Source organism: Sturnira hondurensis, unplaced genomic scaffold (assembly GCF_014824575.4).
Source record: "Sturnira hondurensis isolate 20B ecotype Veracruz unplaced genomic scaffold, ASM1482457v3 Scaffold0002840, whole genome shotgun sequence".
NCBI lineage: Eukaryota > Metazoa > Chordata > Mammalia > Chiroptera > Phyllostomidae > Sturnira > Sturnira hondurensis.
In genome coordinates this window covers 26,178,212-26,203,797 of record NW_028075471.1, presented here as the reverse complement: position 1 = coordinate 26,203,797, position 25,586 = coordinate 26,178,212, and the positions used below count along the sequence as shown (strand labels likewise).

Sequence of the window (25,586 nt, the reverse complement as noted above, 5' to 3'; positions counted from 1 at the left end):
GTACACATGACACACTAAATACACACCAACCCTAAGAGCAATTTAAGTTGGCTGTTCTGTCACAAAACAGGAAACACCCCCCCCCCAAATCATAACAACCCATTCATTCACTCAACAAGTTTTTATTAAAGATGCATTTTGCCTCATGTCAGAAATGGAAAAACCAGAGATAAGAACAGCACGTCTGCTGTCAGGAGAAGATGCAGAAAAAGTAAGAATTTCTCACGTCCACAGGTTTACCATCACCTAGAATTACCGACACGACATGTCTTCTGGTACCTGTGTCTTGTCCATCTGTTCCCAGCTCCATCCCAGTTCCTAGAACGCCCAGCCCCAGGGATGAGCGGGATTTATGTCTGTCAAGTTAATGAACCAACAACGCAAAGTCTGCCACCGAGTCCCAACTTCGGCCAAGCCATCAAGGGCCTCTGGTGACTCAGGTGAAACATGAGTGCAAAGGATGAGGCTGGGTCCCAGTGGGTGCCCCGGAGAGTGCAGGCTCTGCAAAATGAACCAGGTGCTGTTACTAGAGAAAACGGGAACCTGTGGTTAACAGAGTTTGAAAGTCATCAGTATTACAGGGGAAAAAAAAAACAGATTTCTGACTGCAGCCTTCTCAGCATTTAACATGCTGATGTACAGAGAGAACTTCCCCAGGAAAGTCCGACAAGTTCCTCACTCCAATATGGCTACAAAACCCCAAATTCATGAGTCTCCAGGCCCATCTCTGGGTCCCTGGTGCCTAGCGGTTGGGCATACTTAAACTCTTGATAAATATTTGCTCCTCAGACCTTTATCTCCTAACAAAAGGATCCTTCCTCAAGGTTGTCTTTCATGTGAACTATTCCTGGGGGCCAAAGAAAAGTCCTGTGTGACCCTTCTTTCCTCCCTTTCAGCTCTGTCTCTTTCTGGCTCCGTGATCTTGGACAAGCTACTCACACTCTCTAAACTCAGTTCTTGTCTATAAAATAAGAATATGAACAGCAGTTAATGCAAAGGACTCGAGTAAGAATTAAATGTGATCAACAATATAAGTCACTTTGCACCACACAGTAAACACTCAAAAAGGCCAGCTATCCTTGTCATCACTCACACATGTGACACCCCTTTTTGGATTCTGGAGTCAAGGTCAGCACCAGGCAGATGCTGGCAAGTTGGTGCCGCTCAAGCCCCGCCAGAGGCAGCACGCAGGTTCTTCGTTGTCCAGCACAAAATGTTATTTCTCTTAAGACTGTTCACCTCAATTTCATCCTAAGCAAGAAACTCTGTAAAACCACAGGTGTGAGGTGCTTGTTATACTTTTCCTAAGACGCACTGGCAGGAATAAATAATCATTTCAGTGTATTTTAGAAGCCAGCATTCATACCTAACCCATCTACAGCGCCGCACACTGGGAAACACGAAGGTAAGATCTCCAAGATCCTCTCTAAGATTCTTTACCTTCTCTCCGGAACAAAATCACAGGCTAACCTTTGCCAGTGCGCACCTGACTCTGTCCAGGAAGCAACCTGGTTCCAACCACCAAAGGGGTCCGCTTTAGCAACCGGATTCCAATCCTTTGTCAGCTGGAAATCAGGAGGACAAAGGGCACAGGATGGACTCTGAGACTTTCCAAGGCAAGAGTGGTGTTCAGAATTGTCTCTTCGGTTCAGATACTTCATCTTTTTTTTCTGTCAAGCAACTTAACTATAGACTTATTTGGAACAAAACAGTTTGCCAAAATGGACAACTATTCTGCCATTAACTTACAAGGGCAAAAAAAAAAAAAAATGACATCTCTAGGCTGAGCTACCTTCACTGAGATGGTGAGACATCTCTAAAGATATGTGTTGGGCTAAGATTTCTTCAAATTCTAAAACTCACAAAAATCACCTAACAGGCATTATGGCACCCAGCCAAGGACAAACAAGAGCACCTGCACCATCCCACCCCCAGGCAATGCACAAGTTAAAGAACTGCACCCTCGGGTGAAATAACCCCCAGTCACCTAGCTGAAAATGCGTCACAGCTCACTCCAATGTCACCTCAGCAAAACTGAAGCCACTGTGAGATGGCAAAAAAAAAACCCAAACAAACATAAAGAACACGGTGTACTAGTCACAAATAAAATGACCAAGGACACTCTTTTGTGAACATTCATTTTATGGGCCCCCAAACATTCAGGCCTTTCCTGAACAGAAACAAGTATGAACGGTGGCCTGTAATATCTTTGCAACAATGTTTTTACCTTTAGCTGCAATTATTCTAAAGCCCTCTCCCTGGCTGTCACTCACGCATTTCCAGGCTACAGCAAATTACAGTGCGAAGAGACGGCTGCCGACAGCTCACTTCGGGAACGGCACACTTCTCGGCTCTACAGGGCCTGGGGTCCCCCTTTGGGGCACACACACCCTGGGCACAGCAGCCTGTGGGCAGAAAGACAGCACTGCCCAGCCTGGCCAGTCCAGAGGCCTTGGTCATGCCCACTGTGTCCCCCAAAGCCTTTGCAGGGTCTTTCTTGTGCCAAAAAGGGGAGAAAAATCAGTTCTCCCCAGAGTCCTCCAAAGATGCTTTATTTGCACAAACCATGCATGTTTGAGGAGTGTGTGTGTGCACACATGTGTGTGTGTGTGTATGTGTGTGTGTGTTGGAGGAGGAGGATGGGGTCAGTGGTTTCATTCTAAAGGAATTAATATTCCAGGTATTATGCAAATCATAAATCTCATCTTCTTAGGACACTTGTCCCAGGCAGGAGAACTGGGTCAAAGGCATAAAGCAGTCCAAAAAAAAATAAAATATTTTTGAAGCGAAAATAGCACCTAATAAAAAAAACTGACTGATCACTTTTGGCACCTGGAAAGTGGTACAGCCTGTCCCCAAATATTAAAATTGTATGAATACAAAAATAACTCTTCAGAGGCGCTTTTGGCACTAGGCTAACGAATCCAGTTCTGTTGCTCCTGAGCCGTCTTGTCTAAATGGAGCATTCGACTCTGCGTGGGGACTGGGCAGAAACACAGAACAACAGCAACGATGCTTAGAGCCCTGTCTCAGCCGCATCACCCAAATGACAATCCCGAACTAGTACCTTGGGGTGACACTTCTTTTAGCAATGCTGGATCTTTTTTCAAGTCAGTATGTACCCCAAAGATCAAAACAATGAAATACAAAGGCACACAGGAGAAGATCCCCAGGAAATGTGCTTTAGCCTTTGCGCTTCCCAAAATTCAAAGACCCAACAGATGAAAGGAGAGAATACGCAAATTAGCCTCTGCTCAGGAGATGAGCTCTTGACTTTTTCATGAACGTTCTGTGCTGAACCCAGAGACAGGAGGGGAAACAGGGTGCGGGGCATTGCTCACGCAGCACTCACGGCAAAGTGTGACCCTCTGCCCTCAGTTTTCTTGCACCCTCGCCCAAATGTGTCTAAATCTAAGATGCAGCCCTGGCAGCCTGAGTAAGTGCCTCGGTGATGCAGACAGTGTGGGACGGTGCCCAGAACTCGGCGAGTGGGCGGGCAACCAGGAAGTCAATTCTCCTCTTGTCGCTGTGATTCTGGTCCATCCAGGGGAGGATGTGGGCAGGCGGGTTGTTGGTTGTCTTTTTCAACAGGGGCAGGGAGGAGGTATAGAGAGCAGACTGCCAAATAATATTTCAGAAGCACTTATATTTGCAAAACACCTAAGTTTAAACTGTTGGTTTCCAACTCGTCTTCCTCTCCCCCATTCGCAGTGATGCCACATGCACCCTAGAGGGGTGGTAGGGAGGGTCTCAAGGTCAAAGGATGGAGTAAAGTGAGCTCTGTAACAGTTGGATACGTGGGGAAAACGGGCTCGTGTAGATTAAATAACTCAATGGGCAATCTCTGATATGTTGGAGCGATTGATTTGAAACATCTCTTAAATCTTTCCTAGAAGTGCCAACAGTTAGAGCGAAGGGCTGATCTCCAGTTTCAACAATGCATTCCCCATACTGCCACATCTTCGCAAACCCCCTTCAGCCACATTCCATGTGCCAGGCACTGGGCTGGCACAGGGGAGCCCAAGAGACAGGGCACCATGATCAGCTTCCAGAGCTCCTGGGCCAATGCAGGAGATAATAGCAAAGTAAATAGATGCAATGGATGAGCTATGTTTCTGTTTTTGTATTTTTGCACAGAGGCATGAACACATTCTCTCCAGGGGCAATCACTCAGAAGTCAAGAAAGCTTTCTGAAGGAGACATTTAAGAGGGCATTTGGTTGTAAAGGATGAGGCGCAGAGCTATAGGGAAGGAGAGGAACTGAGAAGTCAGCCAGGGCCTCCCAAAAGGGGGCCGCATCTCACCAACAGGTAAGGCCGGGAGGCTTTGCATAAACACAAATTCCAGAACCAGCACTTCTGGTGCTGGGCTGCCTCTCACACACCACTAGCCAGGGACCTGGCCCACAACCCAGGCGTGAGACCTGAACTGGGAATCAAACCAGAGACCCTTGGGTTCACAGGCCGGCACTCAATCCACTGAGCCACACCAGGCAGGGCCAGGTTCCCACTTTTTTAATGGGTGACATGTTGATTCTGAAGCAGCTGACTGGTCTGTGAACTTTGAGTTGGGCTCCATCCATCACGTCCAGTGCTGTCCCTCTGCATGCTATAGCTAAAAAAGCCAAGGCCACTGGGTGGGGCATGGATGAGTCAGTGTCAGCCCTGGGACTAAGACCGTGGCCTCTCAATTCCCAAATCCCAAACCCAGACCACCAGGGCCTGCGGAGCTCACAGGCTCAACATCTTCCATGAAGCATGACATTGGCCAAGTGCCACAGTGACTGGTACCTGCATGGGTGGGTCGGCCACACTGAACGACAGGTGTGCCCACGGCTGCCTCTCTCAAACACCTCTCCGCCCCTAGAAGTAGCAATGTCACTCCCTTGTATCGCCATTGCCCATTCAGTGTTTGAAGACTCAGTTAATAAATGAAATCTACAACCAGGGCCTGCAAACAGGACATTCCACAGCATCAGGAAAGGACTAAAAAAGGTCACTTGTCCCAGTCACACCTTATTTCCTCTAAAGAGAGAAAAACAGGACCCAAGAACCAAACTCTGGGAGTGGAGAAAGGCTGAACTTGACATTGAAGCCATAATGCAAAGAACGGAAAAAGTCATGACATTTTTTGGTAGAAAAAACCTATTCTAATGAAATGGCATCTTTTCTCTTCTCATAAAAGCTAAACGCGAGCATGTGCTTCAGAGTGCTCAGCACACCTGCAGGGCGCAGGAAGCTGCCAGGAACGGTGCATCCTGTGACTTCTAATTGCATCCCTTCCAACCAACCGACAGCCTTCAACACACAATTCTGTGGGACAGGTTCAAAGATAGATACCCAGCATACCTGCCGCAGCCAAAGAACAGAGTTGTCCATTTTGTTGTGACAACACAGGGCACCGTTTCCATTTATACGAGGCGAAACAGAAGCTACGAGAGCTTTGTAGTTTTGCCCACGGCAAGTAGGTGATGAGTAATTTCAACCTTGATCAGATCCATGGAGACCCTGTCTCCGTTACTGCCCCCCAAGGCAGCTCAGAGAGGTGTCTAAGAAAGTGAGTGGGGCCAGGCCTCCAGTCGGGCCAGGGCCCTGCTGAAGCCCTTTCCAGTGCAGCCTGGTTACCACATAAACAGCAGAGTCAAAGCAGCAATAAGAAGAGTCGGATTCACACACACCTAATGTTGGCTAATCATGGTGTGCCCAGAAAGAAAATAGGTAAGAAACCCACTAAATTCTTCCTTCATCTGGAGATGCAGAAAAGTTCTATGCCAAATGACCAAAAGTCTAACCTGAATCTTAAAAACTGAATCTTCCATCAATTCTCAGACTTAAACCAGTTATGGACCCAGAACCCCGTGAGGGGAAGGAAGCCTGCATCCCCTTGAAGAAGGACCCTGGTACACTGCCAAAAATTTATGCTGCTGACCTTTCCCCCAGCTGCCCCCAAAGGGACCTGCAGGGTGACCATCCACTGAGGCAAAGGGAAAATCACACTCCTTAGAGACTAGTGAACACGGGCTCTGAAGTGACACTAATTCCAGGAAGCCTGAGATGTCACCAGTAGCTCGCCACACAGCATAGGTGCTCATACAATTCAGGAGATTGATGGAGTGGCGGTTCTTGATCCGTCCAGGGAGTCCCCACCCTGTGCATGGTTGCTTCCCCATCTCCAGACGCATCCTTGGGCTAGGCGTACTCGGAAACTGGCAGAATTCCGACACGGGGGAAAACAAGCAATGGCTTGGTTATTTTACAGAGGGAGAAAGGGGCTGCGAAAGGTCTGAGGACGTGGCTGCAAAGGTCCGAATGTGCTCCACCCTCCGGGCGGACTCAGCACGCTGAGGTTTGGGGGTTACTGCCTGTGTGCTCTTTGGCCTGAAAGAAACGAGCTCAGCCCAGCACTTGAACATCAGGATAAATTGTTCCGACAATAAAGAGCCAGGACACCTATCAAGTTTCAACTGCTAGCTGCAACCCTTGATACCAGCTAGAGAAATAATGTGCAATTAGAGCCCAGAGACATCAATTATCAAGGCCACGGTGCTCTCAGAATATAATACATGAGATGCGGGTAACCACACATGTGGTGAGGATCCTAGGCCCCAGTGTGTGTCTCAGATGCCTGGTTGCCCACAGGCACTGGCGGGGAAGGAGGGGAGAAACATACTGTACAGAGTCGACACTGGCAGACCCATGGATGAGGCCCCAAGGGGAGAGAAGTCTCAGGGTTCATGCCAAGAAATGTTTTCTCCATTCTTCCACGATGCAGTCTTCTAACATCTCTGCCCCCTTGGCTTTGGGGGAACTGGGAGAGAATTTTAAGTAGGCACAGGAGGAATAAATACTCCTGCAGATAACCATGCAATGACAAAATGCTGGTTTCCTCCTCTGGAAAGTTCATTACACCCAGGGAAGATCTGGGCACGGTGGAATGACAGGGAAGCCGTACCCACAGCCGCCGCAGGGTGAGGGCATCGCAAAGCCAGTGGCATTTGGCCTCCCCACATCTGAGACCGGGTCTGGCCCATACTGCAGTCACGGTGACCTCGGGCAGGACCATCTTCAGCAAAACGAGACCAGGGAGGGTTCTGTGCCAGGCACCTCTGAGCCACGTGTCCCTGGGCTCTTGCTCAGGGACAGAGGAGCCATTTCAGAGGACTGCAGAAGGACCGGCGCTCACACACGTACGTGTAGAACAGAGCCTCCGGGCTCAGCACTGGGAACGCCGGCTCCCATGGCCCCCAATCTCATCTGGGAAAAAACTCATGAAACAAAGCGCAGGCAGCATGCTTCTGCCAGCCCACAGGTTCTCCATGTGTCCAGAAAGGGGGTCCTGGGGAACCCAGGGAGGCTCCCAGGGGAGGAAACTGCTGGGATGTGTCATGTCACCCACCCGACAGCCTAAAGCTTTTCTTTGACGTGTTTTCTGCTCTGACTTTGCCCATAGTATGCATTTCAACCTAATTTCACCTGACAGGAATTCTGGGCTCTTATACTCGAGGGGGAAGAGCCGTGAGCCCAGCTCCGCTCTCCCTCCCAGTCAGTTGGCTGAGCAGAATTTAGGAGAGCACCAGAGAACAGGGCAGCTAAAGGAGATACCTCAAAAAGAATCCTCCTGCTGTCCCTGGCACTTTGTGTCCCTCAAAACAATCCCCTATTGTGGCAACCATGGACTGGCCCGTCCCCCAAGCACCCACACCGTATCCTGTTCCAGGGCCAAGTCAGCAAATGCCTCATTGGCCCGGCCTCCTCACCACCTCCCAGCCTCATAAACTCACTCGGGAGGATTCTCATTAAATGGCAACAAAATGAAAAGTAAAATGTCACAAACACAGTGGGAGCAAGGCACAGATCTGAGAAAGTAGCTGCATATGAGAGGATTAGGAGATAAATAAGAAGAAACTCATAGGATTTAGCATCCATTTCAAGTGCACTGGCAGAAAAGCCCTCCAGTATCAGGAGATGAGGTCCAAGTTCAAACCTGGGCTCTAAAGAGGTGGCATCCTCTGCTGTTCACCTTGAGCTGTGCAATCCTCTCTCTCTCTCTCTCTCTCCTCCGCACTTTCTAGGACAATACTTTTCAAAGTGGAGTCAGGCCCACTTGCATCCAAATCACCTGGAGACTTGTTAGAATGCAGTTCTTGGGTCCCCAGAGGTTCCAAGGCATTTTGAAGTCTAAGGATCATAGAACTAGGTACTTTATCATTCTTAAATGCTCGTAATACCCATGCTAAATCACTCAGTTCAACTGCTCTTTAAAATCTGAAGGAGACACTAGTGGCTAAATTGATTCATTTAGAAATTGTTAAGATTCTAAAAGTAGTAATAGCGGAGGCACGTTGTAACCGATTTGAAATGATGTAAAATGTACACACTGGAGCCAGGGAGGTCTCTGCAAAGCGTCAATCTGATCGCATCACTCCCTGGGGTAAAACAATCCAGTGATGAAGCATGGTGCTTCCGTGCAAAGCCCAAGCCCCCTGAGTCTTCTCAGGCCAGTCCAGGCCTGCATGCTTGCTGCCCCAGGCACTCTGGTCTTCAGGCCCTTCCACACCCAAGTCTGCCCTTCATGTGACCTTCACCTACACTAGTCACCCACAGGAGCTCCTTCTTCCATGGTAAGATCCACTCTCCCTCTTCCCTGACCTCCCTGAACACGTGGACCCCTCTGTTGTAGCGTCTCCCAGCATCCGTCCTTGTCCTCCCCACAGCCCTTGGCACGGTTTAAATGCCATGTTTATTTGCATGATCTTTTGATCCAGGTACATTCCCAGTGTCTCCACAGCCCATGAAGTCAGTGAACAGGTCTCCTTTGTTTCCTAGGAAGGAGACTCATTATTGTGCATGTCACCCAGCATAACCCTCCACCGTGCCTAGCAGGTGCTCAGTGAAACTTTGTGGGGGGAACAAATGAATGAAAGAGTCTTTCAAAAGCAAACACTGGAGCCCTGGCCAGGTGGCCCGGTGGGTTGGAGCATTGCCCTGTACTCCAAATGGCTGTGGGTTTGATCGATGTTTCTCTATCACATTGATGTTTTCTCTCTTTCTCAAATCAGTGAGTATCCCCTGGGGCAGGGGCCAAACAATAGAGGCAAATTCAGACCTGCACGCAGTAGCCATCAAGAATTTCAAATGCACTCTGACCCCCTCCTAAAGGTCAGAGACCCAGCACCTGGATACTTGTTTTATCACAGTTTCCTTCCCCTGCACATGACTAGACATTCTTTTATACTCAATGCTTCAGATGCATGAGCTCAACTCTTCATAATGCAATTCCCAGATTTTGAAAGAAGGGTGAAATTCAACATTAAAACTGCTATTATGCCATTTCTCTGAGCCTTGCACTGATCTTATTATGAAAAATTGCCCTCAAGCCTGTTCATTATCTGAAAGATATATGTTGAAATAAAAACTGCCTAGGGATTTTCACAGTGGCTACTTCCCTTTTCTTACACCTTCATGTGTCTTACTATTCTCAGCTCCAGGTGTCAATTCTCAGACTGTTTTATGGGGCGCGTTCATAGCTAGAAGTATTAGTAGCATAGCTGCAAAGGTTGCAAACAGCCCAGCCCAAGTCAACAGTAATTACTATACAGTCGGTGCTACTGTGAGATGACATGGGGGGAGGGGGATATAATGAACACGCCATCCACCCCCCAACGCCGCACCTTGCTGGAGGATGCCCTGGCTCAGGTCCCGGATGGTTTGCTACCCTGACTGAGCTCTCCCAGCAAATGGTTCTCAATCCTTCACCGGGAAGCATGACCAACACCACTCAATAGAACATTTCAAGGTGGCAGGTTCAACTGAGGCAAAAATGACCTGAGAGAGGGAGGCCTGGTGGCAGATGAGTGAGACATCGGGTGAGCAGGAGACATGAGGGTTCCTATTGGACATGCCTGGCATTGGGCACCTGCCTCTCTACCACGTGAATGTCTTCACCTGGGCAATGGGTCCGAGGTGAATCCGTATGTTTGCCACTGTTAGGCTGGCATGTTTTGGGGTGTGAATGTAATTCTCCAGTGATTTAATGTAAACCTGTATTTCACTCTATCCATCTTCGTATGGGTCTCTAAGTGCTTATTTAACATAGGATCCTATTTAAAGTTACACACCAATCCTAATGCGTAATAAAGAGGCATGGCACCCTGGCCAGCACGGCTCTGTTGGCTGGGGTGTCGTCCCTTAAATTGAAAGGTGACAGGTTTGATTCTCAGGCAGGGCACATGCCTAGGCTGCAGGTTCAGTCCTCATCTGGGACATGTACAGGGAGCAGCAGATCAGCGCCTGTCCCTCTGTCCCTCTGTCTCACACTCTCCCTTCCTCTCGCTGTAAAATCAATGAATAAAAAAGAAAAAAAAGATTCCTTAAAACAAAAAGAAGAAGAAGCATGGCTACACAACTGACAAGCGCGCAGTGAGCAATCCACATTTATCACCTTATCGGAGAAGAGAGAGTGACCAGGAACTTTTACACCGAAGGTGGCGTGTCATTCCTCGGACAACCAAACAAGATTTGCATGTAGTGATCAGAGAAGTGACGACTCGGGACTCCAGGAATGGAGTCGGGAGGAACTACACCACGCTCACAGCACAAGTCTGGAGGAGTGGTTTTTGTGTGGCACGTCTCCCACACACCTCTACTTCACGGCACTCTGGTGTCTATGTTGGGGATTTCTTTTTTGACCCACTCCATAAAAGCTGTTTCCCAGGGTCAAGTCCACAAGCTCCTGTTTCACAAGCTGATGGGCCCGTGGGCAAGCTGCCGCCTGGCTGAGGGAGAGTCAAGTGGAAAGGGCACCCCACGCACAAGCGATCGCCAGAGGACATGTGCAAAAATGGAAACACGTGGCTTCTACTTAGACGACCATAAAACGAAGGGTGCGACCTGCGACACTTTTGAGAGCGAAAGATGATGCCACTAATTATGCTGGGGCAATGGATTTATTAGGCTGGGTCTCTATACTCGGGACCATAGTCAGCCTGGCTTTATATTTCTGTCTCCAGAGTATTTTTCAAAACTGGTTTATAGCTCAAAGAGGAAAAATGAACACTTCACTACCACTCGCCGACAAGCAGCATTTCAATGAGTGCCCTAACTTGCTGGCAGGTTCCAAATGGTTCAAAAAGGGATGTTTCCAAAGTGTCACTGGAACCGCAGAGCTTCTTCAACAGGCAGCATTATGACAGGAAACCCAGTTCAACTGAGCTACATTCCTGTCCAGTGCTCCCCACTATTACTCTGCAAACTGGGGGTTTCTCACTGAAAAAGTGCAACCAGCCCCCAGAAGGGGGAGTCAAGCAGAGGGAAGAGCCCAAATAGCAACCTCCATTCTCTCTGTGCAACTTAAAGTAACAACAACAATAAACTCCAGGTTTGTTCTGAATGATTGCAGGATGGAGCTCCAATTACAGCAGCTTTTATTTGAAGACCCCAACTTGCTACCATAATTCATTATGTCAGATCTTTTCATTCGCAGTCGATGGTAATTGTCCCCAACCTTTATTTTAGCAGCTAAGTTCTCCTTTATTCTTGAGGGAAAATATATACAAATCAAATCAACAGTCTAGTCAAGATTTAAGGAGGAAATTACCCAGGATTCTTAAAGAAGATGAAATAATAAATGCATGTCTTTAAATGATTTTAGCAAGCTACTTGAATTAAAAAAACTGAAATATGAACTACTGAGTTAGTAGAACATCAACAATAACAACAAATTCAACACAATACTTTCAGAGTACTCTACTTGCAATCACTATTACATTTGATGACAGAGGCAACTCCAAGAGGTGGGGGGTCATATTACCTCCTTTTGAAAGATGTGAAAACTGAGGCTGAGAAATTTCACACCAAGTTCACCAACCTGTGGAGTCAAAAGACACTTGAACCCCCAACCAACAAACATGTTCTTACTAAGCTTTACACCGTAAAGACTTCTACTTCCCCCCTTTTCCCAAATCCAATTAGTCAACAAATGTTTTCCTTTTTTCTTCGATATCAACATCCTTTCCCTCCAACTTGCACCCAGCTGGCGGAGCAGGGTCTCTCTGGAAGTTGTCTCCTTAAAGGAAGAGACTGGCTCACTACTCAGGCTGGATGGTGGGGCAGGGCTACCTGTCTTCAAGTTGCATTTGTGTGGCAAGCACACTGCTTTATTCATTCATTCATTTCACCAAGATTGTGTGTTTATTCAAGAAACCTAGAAGGGAGGTATTTATAGCTTCCCTCTTGATTGCCACCTCCGTCCTCTGTACGGCCTAGCCCATCTTCCACGCTGCCCTGACAGTTATACTACCCTTCGAGTTTCATTTCTGTCTCTTTTTTTTTTTGCCTAAAATTCTTTGGCTCTCCCTTCCTCTCAATCGAAATGCCTGGCTTCTGGAAGAGTTGACACAAGGCCTCTTCTGGACTTTCTCCCCACTACCTTGACTGCTGTGTTTCCTGGGGACATCATATTCTTTCCCCAGTACTCAGTATCGACACTTGACACTTGAGATCTTTCTCAATGCCACTTCATTGTGAACTTCTTCCCCTGTGACCTGCAAATGCTCTAAACACAGATACATCACACTGCCTTCAGACTATTAATGGGTCCAAAGGGACTCTCTCTCCCAGAGCCCCCCACCCCATATAAAAAGGGTCTTATTATGTCTAGTAGGTATTTGCCTACAAGACATCAAATGTGATAAAAATGGCTGCTGAACGAATGAATGAATGAATGAAGTATTATAATGGGTGCTGGGAGCCCATCAATATTTCAAGTTGAAAATATGTATATGCCTTCTAAAGTCTAAGCTTTAGTGTAAGTAGTATCGTTTTAAAAATACACTACAATTAATAAAGCTTTAGCGTGCTTTACTCACATAAATCCAGACAAATGTTTTTAAAACTCTCAACTGGTGAATGGATAGTAATTGACAAAATAGTTCTAATGAGTGGAAGGCACTGGTTGGCGGTAGAGAAGTCCAAAGACAGTGGAAACGTTTTCATTCCTTGAGAAAATGTTTTGGTTTCATGTGATTTGTGCTGACTCGCTATGAAAGCGACAAGCAAGCGACAAGCAAGGGACAAGCAAGAGACAAGCAAGAGACAAGCAAGGGACAAGCACTGGAGAACGCAGGACTGGGAAGCTGATACAATAGTTTCTTTGCTTCTACAAGCCCTTCCTTATTAGGAGAGTCACATGGGGGGTGCACCTATGTGACTTACACACACACGGCACACACCTATGATTTGGCATATGAGAGATTGGGTCCCACCACCCCCCACAAACCTAAATGTTGGAGAGCTCAGCCTCATCCCACAGAGGGGCCCACCATCGAAGAATGGGGGCACGGGGTCCACCATAGAAACTCTCTGAGGGTGGGTGGGGCAGCAGGTGGGGTCAGCAGGTGCCAAGTATAAACCAGCCTGGGCGTGTGTCACTGGGGCTCACTCTGCACTTGGCCAAAAACGTGCCATCTAACCAAAGCACCTTCACCAGCTTGCCTCTCAAGCCACACGACTTCAGAGGGGCCACAGGCTAAGCCAACTGGGGCTCTGCATTTGGGTTCAAAAACCTCAAAACAGGAAAACAATGTTTTGAACTGTATTATGCTTCAGAATTAAGGGCAATTGTGTGTAGCAGCCTGGAAAACAGAGCTCATTCAGTCCTGCGCAGTTACAGAACCCCAGAACACCAACTGCTGGCTCTCTAAGTGTGACTGCAAACTTAAAAAAAAAAAAAAAGTCACAAAGGGCGGAAGGAAGGGTGGAGGGTGGCTACAGGGCTGTAACTGCAGGAGGCTGCTTCCTCGGGGACACTCGGCTCCTGCACAAGCCGGCCACGTCTCTACAGGGCCCAGACCATGCAATGCCGCTCTGCAGGCGATGGCAGCCACGCAGTGCAGGTAAACAAAAGGTGGACAGATGATTCCATAAGAAAACAAAAGCACCAGGACTGGGATGGAGATCTAACGCCACAGGGTGGGGAAGCACTTCCCGTCCCACAGAACTTCAAGCTTCACCCACCCCCGACCTGCTCCAATGTCCTGGTCCCACTAAGTGGAATAACAATACCCATTACTCTCCAACTAGCCAAGGTACATTCCACAAGCAGTAGAGGAAGCATTTCATCCTGTTAATTAATTCCCTTGCAGACATTTCCTTAATCTCGTGACAGAGGCCTCTGAATGAGCCAGACTGAGCTTGGTCGCCTGCCTCCTTCACAGTGTTTATCTTATTCCCATTATGTACAGCTTATAGTTACTGCAGGAGGCAATGGCCGGAATTGAGACCTTGTAAGGAAACGGGGACATCAAATCCCTAGGTATAGATAGTCTTTTTCTGCCATAGAATACCAGGAAGAAATATGCATGAAACCAGAACTCTAAACCAATTCGGGTGAAGAAGACAACTGCAATACAGGAGGGAAGGAAGCTAGGAAGGAAATTGGGATTGTTAGAGGAAAGAAATGAATATAAGAGGTGAGGCCACCCATCTGAGAATACACCATGTTCTAGCCTAAGGAATGCCTAGCCTTGGCCTGATCAGGTAGCTCAGTTGGTAAGAGTGTCGCCCCGATACACCAAGGTTGCAGGTTCAATCCCCAGTCAGGAAACATGCAAAAATCAACCAATAAATGCATCAGTAAATGGAACAACAATTCTCTCTCTCTCTCTCTCAGCAATAAATGAAAATAAAAAAGAGTCTAAGGAATGACCAGTAAACAGAAAACTGGGGCACTTATAACTGTTGCCAAAGTCTAGCCTGTCTAATAATAGCACAGGATCGTCCAATTGGGAGGCACAGCAGTGTTTCTCCCCACCTGGGGAGGGGTTGCCCCTCCCTCCCACCTGCCCGCAGAACAATGCAATGTGTGCAGCCATTTTAGTTGTCACAGCTGGGTGCTATTCCTGGCATCCAGTAGTTAGAGGACAGAGATGGGAATAAACACCCTACATTGCTCAGGATGGCCCCCTAGCACAGGATTATCCAGCCCCCCTGCAAGTGAAAAATGCTGAGGTTAAGAATGCTTGAAATTAAGGGTCAGCATAAAAGGGGCCATAGCCCGCAAGGAGAAAAAGAACCGAATCAGTAGCCTCAGCATTATCTCCTGGGGGAGAAACCAGCTTGGTTTAAGACTCCAGTCTCTGGCTCCCCGAGTTGGTATTAATCTAGTGAAAAATATGGCTATCTGGAAAATACACTTTATTAAGTGTATTCCCTCACCCCAGTTGGTTTTCCCCCAAATGGTCCCATATTTTTGCTTTCATCATGACATCCACAAAGAAAAAAAGTATCGGCTAAAAAAGATGTGTCTATTCTCCCTGGCAAACAACATTCTCATTTCTGATTAATGATCTGCATTCTAGCTTATATGCCTCATTATCTTCAGCTTGGGGGATGAGCATGCTGTCCCCGAGACAAGGCTCCGAAGGTCCACTTCTGGAAAAACAGAGCCTCCATGGAGGTGGACGCATCCCTGGGTGCCATGGCAACCCTGGATACATCCATCAGAACCCAGGGCATTTCCAGCAGCATAAAGGACTGCAAAGCCTCCCCACCCCCAGTGCCCTGTAGCATGGCTCAACATGGGGAGCCTGGCCTCAGACCGGGGCAGTCCAGGAGAACCAAGAAGAGGAAGAAGTGACCAACACAGGCATCGAGACCCACAGGAAAGACACAGCAAGGGGAGAAGAGGAGCTGGTGTTGGCTCAGATCTACTCTCCAAATGCCTGTGACATTTCATTCCCCCAGGCCTTGTCTATAAAATCGGATAACAACACTATACTGGTTATTCCCCATCACTTCCAAACAGCATACCAGAAGGACAAATGTCAGCTGTCGGCACAAGGAGAAAACTATCCCGTGGATGCTGTAACTCCAAGCCCACAGGGGCAATGCTCAGTCAGGGCTTACCTGATCACGGTGCCCTTCAAACCCTGCTCCTTACTGAGCAGGTACAATGCACCCAACACAGAGCAGCGTGGGAGTCCAGCAAGTAGTGGGTTTGCTAGTGTTTCCTAAGGAGGCATGTTCTGTTCCTTGCTTTAACTGTTAGAATGAAAACAGCCACGGCTGTAGCCTCAATTCCTGAAGTGGAGGTTCCAGTAACAATCCTGCTCGGATTGTGGAAGCCGAGGATTGTGGGTGGGAGGCCTAGAACATGGACTGAGAATTATCTTTTATTTATACAAGTAACTAACTTCTCTCCCCAGCACTTGCCGCGGGTTGCTGTGGTTGCTCTGTTGGATGAGCTAGCAGCATCCCTTCCCCCACACGGATGCCTATTGGGTACTCTGCTGTTCACCCAGTGTAGGGTGGTGACGAAACTCTGCTCCACCGGTCCCTGCAATTATTCTGTTCAAGTTCAGAAAACATAGCACTAAGTCACCAGTTAACGTCACCATGCAACCTACTAGTGTTTTGCAGGCTTCATTTCTGGTTGTCACCGATAAGTTTTAACCGTTAACAGACCACCAAAATTATCCAGAAAATGGAACATTGCAACCAGCATGGGCCTTGGGCATTCAGGCTGGCTCTGCTGCACCTAAAAAGGCCACGCTAGACATATTCAAATGCTGTCACAGGCCACTCACATTTCACGGGAGCCACCCTCTGTCCCCTGCAAAGTCCTTATGCTGGGGACAGTGCTGAAGTTCTCTGCCCCTTTCTTTTCTGCACGGCCAGTCCGAAGCCCGGGTCAGTTCCAAGGCTTAATCTAATTCTGCCGCACAGCAGCGTGGCTGCCACCAGAAGACATTACTATGGTCTTTGCGACAACTCTGAAAGTAATTAAAATCATGCCAACAGGGTAATACTGGGTGTGAAATACGAAAGGAAAAAGTTGAGCAAAGTTCCAAAGACCCCCAAACGCTCTAAATTAAAAGATGGCCAGAAAAGAATGTATTCAGTCATTTTATTTTAAGGCTAAAGAGTTACTATAGATGAAGCTACTGCTTCTCCACATCACTACAGTGAAAATCATGCCACGTGGATTTCCAGTCCTGCCAGGACAGCAGTATCAGGGCCTAGCACGCCAAGTTCCAGAAACAGAAGCATTTTGAAGTTAGTGGCTGATGCGTTTACTGCATCTGATTCAACATTTGCAAAGTGCCTCTCTCACAGGAGAAAAAACCAATACCGTTCTGTAAGGTGAGGGAGGCAGCTAAGAATATCTTAAAGTTCGGCACTATGAACCACGTTCACCAGAATCCCTGGCAAATTGGTTGAAGAGGTAGATTCCTAGGGTCTTCAGAATTATTAACAGATTTTTACAGATGTTTTTTACCCTGACCACATTAAGTGATTACACTGGACGTTAGGCTTCGATGTCTGTTTTCTGAAACACTCTATTTTCCGTTGCAGTCTCTTCCCTTCTGTATTTTAAACCACTTGTCTGGCCCTACTCACTGGCTATCACAATCTGCTCCCAGGTGGCAGCCCCACGCTCCAGAGACATGGCTCGAGTTACTAGAAGGAAACAACCGGAGTTGCGTAACTAGGGCAAACATGGAGGCTTTGTGATGTACAGGTGCTAAGTCCCCACCTTTTCCAGCTTCAACAGAATGCATGTCTGGTAAGCCAATTTATCCACTTGGATGGTTCCAGGCACTGAAAAAGGGTTGCAGGCTTCACTGACAAACCTGAAGGGTACCGACCGCCTTCCATCCGGACAGGGGAAGTCCTCCATGGGAACGATTACCTCTAGACCTTTGGTGTTGAGAAAGATGATAACATAAGCAAAGTGTGCACACACTTGAGCTCCTTGGCACGCCCCCCACCCACATCCTCTTTGCAAAGGCTTCAAAGCACTTGCCCCCCACCTTTCCTACCCATTCACACCAAACACCCACAGGGGGGTAAATGACTTTAAAACACATAAGTATTGTCCTAGCTGAACACTGTAACTTAATAAATGCTCGTGGTTTAGCAGCCCTGTGGAAGCCCCTCATCTGTTTTCACTCTTTCATCTTTCTTCTAGGCGTTCCTCTTCTCCCCTGCGTGAGCCTCCTTCCTCCCTCTTCTCCTCACCTCCCTGCCCACACTTCCGCCTGCTGGGAGAGTGCAGCGGGATACATTGTCCGCCTCCCTCTTCCTAGGGGAGTGTCTAACAAACATCAGATCTGGCACCGACCATCTGTACCTGTTTACCACTCTCCCAAGGAAACACCTCTCTGTTCCTTTCTTCAGTCCAAAATTCTAAGACAGAGGCCCACTCCGGCAGACAGGGGTCTGCAAGAACAGCTGCTGGCCACAGGGGAGAAAAAGCGCAAGTCTGGGACCTGGGCTTCTTGCTTGAGGCTCATGCTCCAGTATTTGGCTGGTGTAGTTCCCTGGTGAGCCTCTCCCATAACAGGCGTCTCTTATTCACTCAGTCAACAAGTATTTAGTCAGCATCTTTATGCTGGGAAGCCGTCTAGGTTCTGGACCTATCACCAAGAGAAGGTCCCTGCCCTCATGGAATTCCGCCTCATGGGAGAGACACACGATAATCAAATAAACACATCCATATATAATGCCAGGAATGTTAAGTACTCACAGGGAAAACCAAGTAACTTGGAGGACCAGGGCGTGGCAAGTTGCTATTTTATAGATGGTATTCAGGGGAGGCCTCCTGCAAACTGGTAACTGGCCAGGGACCTCAGGAAGCAAGACAGGGAGCCATCTGGACAGGTAGGGGAAAGCTCCCCATGCTAAAGGACTAGGCTGTGCAAAGGCCCTGGGGAGAGAACTGGGTGAAAAAGAACGTGAGGCAGCCACAGTGGCTGAATTATGAAGGGTGGATAGATGGGACAAGGGAGGGGGCGGAGGCTGGGGGCGTGGCCATCAACAGGACCACCCACTCCACAGCCCAGTGGCTGCTCCAGGAGCTCAGTTCTGTTCAGCCCAGGTCTGGGCTTGCCTCTTGGCCTGCCCCTCCCTGATACCCCCCAGCCTCTCCCCAGCCCCCTTCCTTCCTGACCCCAACACCCTTGCACGGTTCCAGTACCCCAGATCATTCCCTCACAATTTCCCAAGCACCAGTACACCTAATTTTTTTTAATTCTTTGAGTAATAAATAGAGTAGGAAAGAAAGCAACATGCACATTTAACCACAACCTGAAAGGCATAGCAAATGCTCCACAGTAAAGAGCAGAGGTTCAGAAGGTCAGCCCGAAGGAGAAAAGGTCAGCTACTGGAGAGCAGGGACTCTGCCTTTCTAACTTACCACCCCCAGTTCTGTGAACCGGGGGAGGGGACACTAATCCTTGAAACAACCTTGGAAGTAAGCACAGAGGTGAGATAATATGGAAGATCACGACTGGAGGAAGTCCTTAACAACACTTGTGCCCAGCCAGCCTTTTCCATCTAACAGTCTAGTCTCTCTGCATCTCAAAGCTACCCTCCAAGAGTCGTTAGATAAATACAGATCATTAATGACTTATACTTTGTAGACAGAACTTCTTTCGCTGCCCCCTACCCCTAAGTCACTGGTAGCCCTCAATGGAGAGCTTATGACCTCTGCCTCCTGAGGCAGAAACCCTTGTCTTAGATTCTCTAAAATCTTAAATACTATATAATGAATTAAGTCCGCCTTAAGCATGGCCAGGGGTGTTAGGAGTTGCATGGTCAGGACACAGCACATCACAAAGTATGCTCCATGAGCGTCGGGGGTCTCAGCGGTTGTCAGAGGCCCTCGGAGCCAGATCACCACTGGGGGCGAAGCACTTGGGCTTTAGGTCATTATAGGACCTAACACCAGCAATCCCCGCCCTCAGCTGCCAACTTCAAAACCTACCCTCCTCCAGGAGGGGGAGGGTCACTCAATGGGGAAGCCCCGGTTCCCGAGACCCTCTAGATTGATCGATCTTATACACACACACTCACTTACTCACTCACTGCTCTCGCGCGCACCCGCGGCACAACACGGACTTCCCAGCCCCAAACACAAGCGCGCACCCCGGGCCGCCTGAGTTCTGTATTTCCTCTTCCTCAAAGCTACTCTTGCGATCTCAGCCGCCCCTCTGCGCTCAGGCTGCAGGGTCTCCAGAGCTCCGCTGCCCCCTTCTCTGAAGGCGCGCCCAGTGCGCCCCCTCTCCGATGCTGGTCTCTGGCATCGAAGCCCCTCACCGTCTTTCCCGGTCCCAGCGGGGACTTCGGCGTGTCCTCTAGGGGGCTATTTACTAATAGTGGTCCCTGGGGCTCCCAGCTGCCCCCACCACCCCTCCTGTCCCTCCTGGCCCTCCATCCTCCTAGCCTATCACCGCCCCCTACCAGGAGCGCGCTTGCAGGGGGATTCCCTCCCTTCTGGCAGTACCCGAGAAAAGCCGGGAGTCCGAGCCGCCAGTTTCTCCTCTGGCGCAGCTTCTCGGGTCTTCAAGCCCCCAAACCCACATTCCCCCGTCCCCAATTCCCCGGCGCCAGCAACGCAGTCCTCCAGCGGCCCCCTCCAGCCGGCCTCGGCCGAAATGTTTCTGCGGGTTCCCGGGCCCCGGGCCCTGCACTTCATCCCGGGGCCCCTCCCCCCGCTCCCACTGCCCCCTCTCCCCCTCTGCCCGGACTTTCCCAACTGCGAAGCGCCTCAGCGTGTCCGCAGCCTTCACCCCGCAGAGCGCCGAGGCCACGCCAGCCAGAGCCGGGGCGCCCCCAGGGAGGAAACAAAAGTGTCTCCGCGGCGACCAGAGTCCCCCAGAGCAGGACGCCTCCTCCTTGCCTCAGCCCCATCTCCCTCCCCGGTAGCACTGAGGTCAGCGAGTCAGGGCGCGGCGCCAGCCCAGGAAACTTTACGAACCTGCCCAGGGTCGCCGGACAGCAGCTGTGGCGGCGAAGATTCCCCGAGAACAGAGCTCTGGCGACCCGGGACCATTGAAGGCGGACGGGAGGCTCTGTGGCCCTGCTCGGGCCGCGGCGGTGTGGGTGGTCTGCCTCTACCCCGCGCCCATCCTCGCCCGCTCGCGCTCGCAGGAGCACACGCACTTACACTCCGGGTCGGCCGGCTGTGCGCCGCCGGCTGCCGCTGCTCTCACTTCCTCTTCCTTCCTCCTGCTGGCCAGGGACACATTGTGCATCTGCAAGGCATCCCGAGATCAGCCGCGAACTCTCCTCCCGAGCCGACGCTGCCGGGTGGCCGCTGCCGACCCGGCACCTGCGCCTGGACTCGCGTGGTTGGTGCGTTCGCCCCCTGCCCGCGCCCTGGTGCCTGCCCACCGCACGTGGTCCTGAGGGTAGGGGGTGGGGGCGATGAGAGGGCAGTACCCACGACTTTTTGAAGTCCCCCTACTTAAAAAGAAGAAAATGTCAAACACTGTGCACGCCTCAGATCTGCTATAAATAATATGTGTGCAGAGCCTGACTTCTCGGATGAGCTCACACACGGCATTTTGCTGGCACTAATTAACTTCGTCACCCTCAGAGCGCCACCTCCAGGAGGCCCAGAGCGCGTGACATCTTCCTGCATGCCTTCGTTTTGGCAACTGGCTTGGAATTTTGAGGGGAAACTTCGGTGGGTTGTTTTAAAGCTACTTGAAGAGGCTGGTGTGTTTGTTTTGACGCTCTGCTTCCACCCTTGGGCCCCGTGGCAAAAATAGCCACAGAACGTTTCCTCCCGCTAACCCTCAGCTAGGCGTTAATGGACTGCAGGATTTATTTCTGATCAGTTAAGCCAGGGACTCCCTAAATTTTGCATAACTTGGCACAGAGCAGGATGTTCTACCCCCAATTTGATATTTAGGGTACATTGTTTAATTCGTGCAACTACTTCGGTCATTTTCAAAGCAGAAATCAAGTATGCTAACTCCCAGCTTAGCTGCCACGAGGGAAATGAGCTTGTTGGAAGGTTGCAGGAGAAACACCTGTCCTCCCCAAATTGAGAAATATCTACATTGGCTCCACCAGAAAACGCAAAGGCAGGTGCAAAGCATTTCCTTTGATTGCCAAAGAAGGTAGTAAATTGGGGGCAGAGAGGCAATAGAATCGAAGATAGAAAGGTAAAGCTCCTTTTTAAATTCCAATAACCACCCCCAATCCCCCAGGAGGTGGAAATCGCAACCCTGTGAGAGCTGTTCATTAGCAGCAACTGAGAGTTCCAGGGAGCTATTGACCACCTGAAATGCGGCCAGTCCTGAGATGTTCGGTGAGGAGAAAATAGGGGACTTGGTGTGAAAAACAGAATGTAGAATAGCTTGTTAATAATTTTCATGTTGATTACGTCCTTTCAACAAATAATAGTAGCTTAGATGTAATGAGTCCATTGGGTTAAGGTATACATTTATACCATATATATCTTAAAATAATTTTACTGGTTTCTTTTTACATTTTCAGTGTGACTACTAGAAAAAGTGAGAGGACACATATGACTTTCATTAGTGGCTCACATTATATTTCCAATGAACGGCTCTTCTGACCCCTTACTATGTACATAACTTTGGGAAGAAATATGTGGAGCTGGAATACTTGGGTCCAGATAGTTATAAGCCAGTAACTTAAATCAGGATGATTCCAGGAAAGTAATTTAACCTCTCTATTCTCTCATCTATAAAACAGTAATGATATAATACTAACAGTCAACAGGGCAACAATCAAATGAGGTAATTTAATAAGCTGTCAGTAAAAGCATCCTTCACTAATGATGCTGAGATGTTCGTGGTGATCAGTATGAATTTGACCCACAACTTTCTAGCCAACGTACACAGGCCTTAACTCTAGAGCAGACGTGGTGAGCACTAGGTGCATATTAGCTGTTACAATTGTCCCAAGACTAGACAGGGAAGTCTGTGTCCCCTCCTTTCTGTAAACTTTGCTCCCAGCTCTGCCCTCTGCAGACAACACAAAATACCTAAGTCACATCCAAAATAAAACCCTTCAGGTTCTCTAAGGCAACCCTCCTCCCACCCTAACTAAATATCCTCTTCGGAGGAGTAAACATCCTCAGTTGCTCTCATTTACCTTCCTGTGATATGGTTTCAAATGTCTCTCATCCAAGCCATCTCTTTTCCCTTTGAGGAACACCGGACTCTGCCCTTTCAACAACTTTAGTCTTTATTTAAATTAATTAATTAATCATGCAATCAGTTAGCCTGAGCCAATTTTTAAAAACAATGGGTACAGCCTGACCTCATCGATCATTCTTCAAATACACCTCACTGTTGACCCCAGTGCAAGCAGCGGACTGGAACAGCTTTGCTGTGTCACTGTTAGGCCACACCCGTGCCTAGGGGGGCTGGCCTATGGGGCGAAAGCCCCGGTCCATCCTCTCTGAGTCTCTGGGTTTGATTAGGGCATCCAGGACTTCCTGTTTCTGCAAATCAGCTGAGAGCACTAGGTGCCTGGCTGACACCCCACTGTGGGGCTCCCTCTGCCCCGGCGGTGGAGATCAGTGTGCTCTGGGTTCGCTGCTTCATTCAGCTACTAGTAACCCCCTGAACTGTACAATTGCCAAGTCTCATTTTTTCATTGAGACGTCTAGGAGGTGTCAAATGCCTTAGAGAGATCACCTCCACCCCAGGCTCCGCTGGTGTCTGCCAGAGGGTGTAGCAGAGTGGTGGTGTCACAGGTGAGGGCTCCATCTTCAGACTTGGGTGGTGGTTGGTATAAATCCCAGCATGTCCATTCACTGGCTGCAGGACCGTAAGCCAATGAGAACTCATGAGATTAGAACCACACCTGCCTGGCAGGGCTGAGTGAGAATGAAGGGCGTTGATACATACAAAGCCCTTAGAACAGGGCCTTAGCTCTTATTGTCCACACCAGTCCTCTAGTCAACAAGCCATGTTAATAGAGTCCCCCCCAAAGGACCAATATCTCTTCCTTTTCCCCACATCTGAGTCTATAGCCCTAGGGGAGGGAAAGAGCTGGTGTTACTGCACTGATTTTACTTCAGCTCCTGGACAGAGCTGGAGCCATTCAATCTTTAGGCCTCTCTTTAGCAGAGAGGAGGGTCATTGATGGGGGGCGGGGAAGGGGTTAGAATGCAAGGCAGCCTTGCATGGGCACTTGCAGTGAGCCCACCTGGGCAGGGCTTGGCTCTGTAGATGGGCTTCATTGTCTACCTGTCCGGTGTAGGGAAGTGGGCTCAGGCTCTTCTCTGCAGGATCACCCATCTTAGTTTAAGGATGGGTGGGAAGTAGGGGGGGAGAGCTGGGAGAGCGGGGCAGAGAACGAAACTCTCCGAAGCCTCAGTCTAAACTGATTAACTGGACTGTGCTCACAAGGCAGCTGTGCGCTGTGAACAGATGGACAGGTGTTTGGGTGGGGGTGTTCCCCGATGGTCATGCCTTGATCCTGTGTGTCCCATACCTCCAGCTTCCTGTGCGGGTACAGAATCCAAAGTAGGAGGAGTGAGTGGAAGGGTTACCAAAATGTCACCATGAAACTCCAAAATACAAAAATAGCCTGTTATTTTTTTAATCAGTGATGACTCATGTTGATCAACTTTTTCCTTTCTAAGTACTCACAAATATTCATTTCTAACTCATTAAAATAAAGCACTTATTGGACCCCAAATGGGCCCTGTGCATTTAATAATGCATTTAGTGATTCGTTTCAGAATTCTGCCCATCAGCCTCAACTTCCTTGATCTATTGCTTGAAGAATCTATTCTCTGTTCCTATCTTAGAATCAGGGTCATGTTGGCTAGACTCCAGACTTCAAACAGCTCAGGGGCCAGAGAGCAGCCTCAGCTTCAGAAAGCGGCTGCATTAGAGATAACAAGGCCTGGGCAGCCGGCAGGCAATCAAGAGTGACAAGCAGTGGTCCTGTGCAAGGCACCGTTTCTGTCAACCATTCATTATTAATTTGATGTGCACTTCGCTTCTTGAATGTGACCTACCGAGAGGGAGGCTGCAGTGGCGAGCATGAGAAACTCGGGCGCCCCCTCCTGGCGCCTCTCTTCTATTGATGCTCAGGAAGACGCTTGAAATGAACCTAGTAACACCAGGTAGTTGCACGACTCTATGGGACAGGGATGCTGACATCACCCCCACCAGCCTTCTGGGAAGTTCTGCTTGAGTAGAGGCCTAGAGGGAGACTGTGTGTTAGCCAAGACCAAGAGGGGAAAAGAAAGTGGGTTGGATAAATGCAGAAGGGTTCTAGGCAAAAACAAACAAACCGAAAACCAGTTTGTAGAAAGCCTACTGTAGGAGGAAACTCAAAAGGTCACTTTGGTTGACGTGTGAGGATATCAAAATTGGATCTAAATGTAGTGGAGAAAAGCAAAATTTGGAAGCCCCCGAGAGTCATAAGATAGGATATGAAGGATCATGGGAAGGTGCTGAAACTTTTTTTTGTCTTTTGTTTGGCTTTCCAAGTGAAATATTTTAAGCAAGAGATTGTCATGATCAGTTTTTATTGTTGTTGTTGTTCAATTTTAAAGGGTCATCCAACTAAATAGAGGATGGATTCAAAGAAAGACAAAAATGCACATAGGAAGAACAGTCAGGGAGTTACTGCAGGAAGCCAAAGCTAGAGACGATGGCCATGCACTAACCAAGGGACTGGGGACAGCTGCAGAGACTGACACATGACAAAGGAGGAAGAGGGCGTGTAGAACCAACAGTCATTCATTCTGGCTCCGGAGAATCACAGACAGGCAGCTTGCCTTCACCTTGCTACCGTGGCCTAGCC

General features: G+C 48.9%; 1 protein-coding gene across 2 annotated transcripts in view; it reads right to left on the bottom strand.

Annotated features, from left to right (window-relative positions):
* The window catches only part of ELMO1 (engulfment and cell motility 1), a 476,071-nt gene extending 454,734 nt beyond the window's left edge, over nt 1–21,337 (bottom strand). Inside the window, exon 1 of one of the 2 annotated variants that reach the window (XM_037041133.1) lies at nt 20,758–21,337. The gene's annotated coding sequence lies outside the window, so the exon portion shown is untranslated. The remainder of the gene's footprint in view (nt 1–20,757) is intronic. The other variant, XM_037041135.1, reaches the window with a different exon arrangement.
* Nucleotides 21,338–25,586: the final 4,249 nt, after the last annotated feature.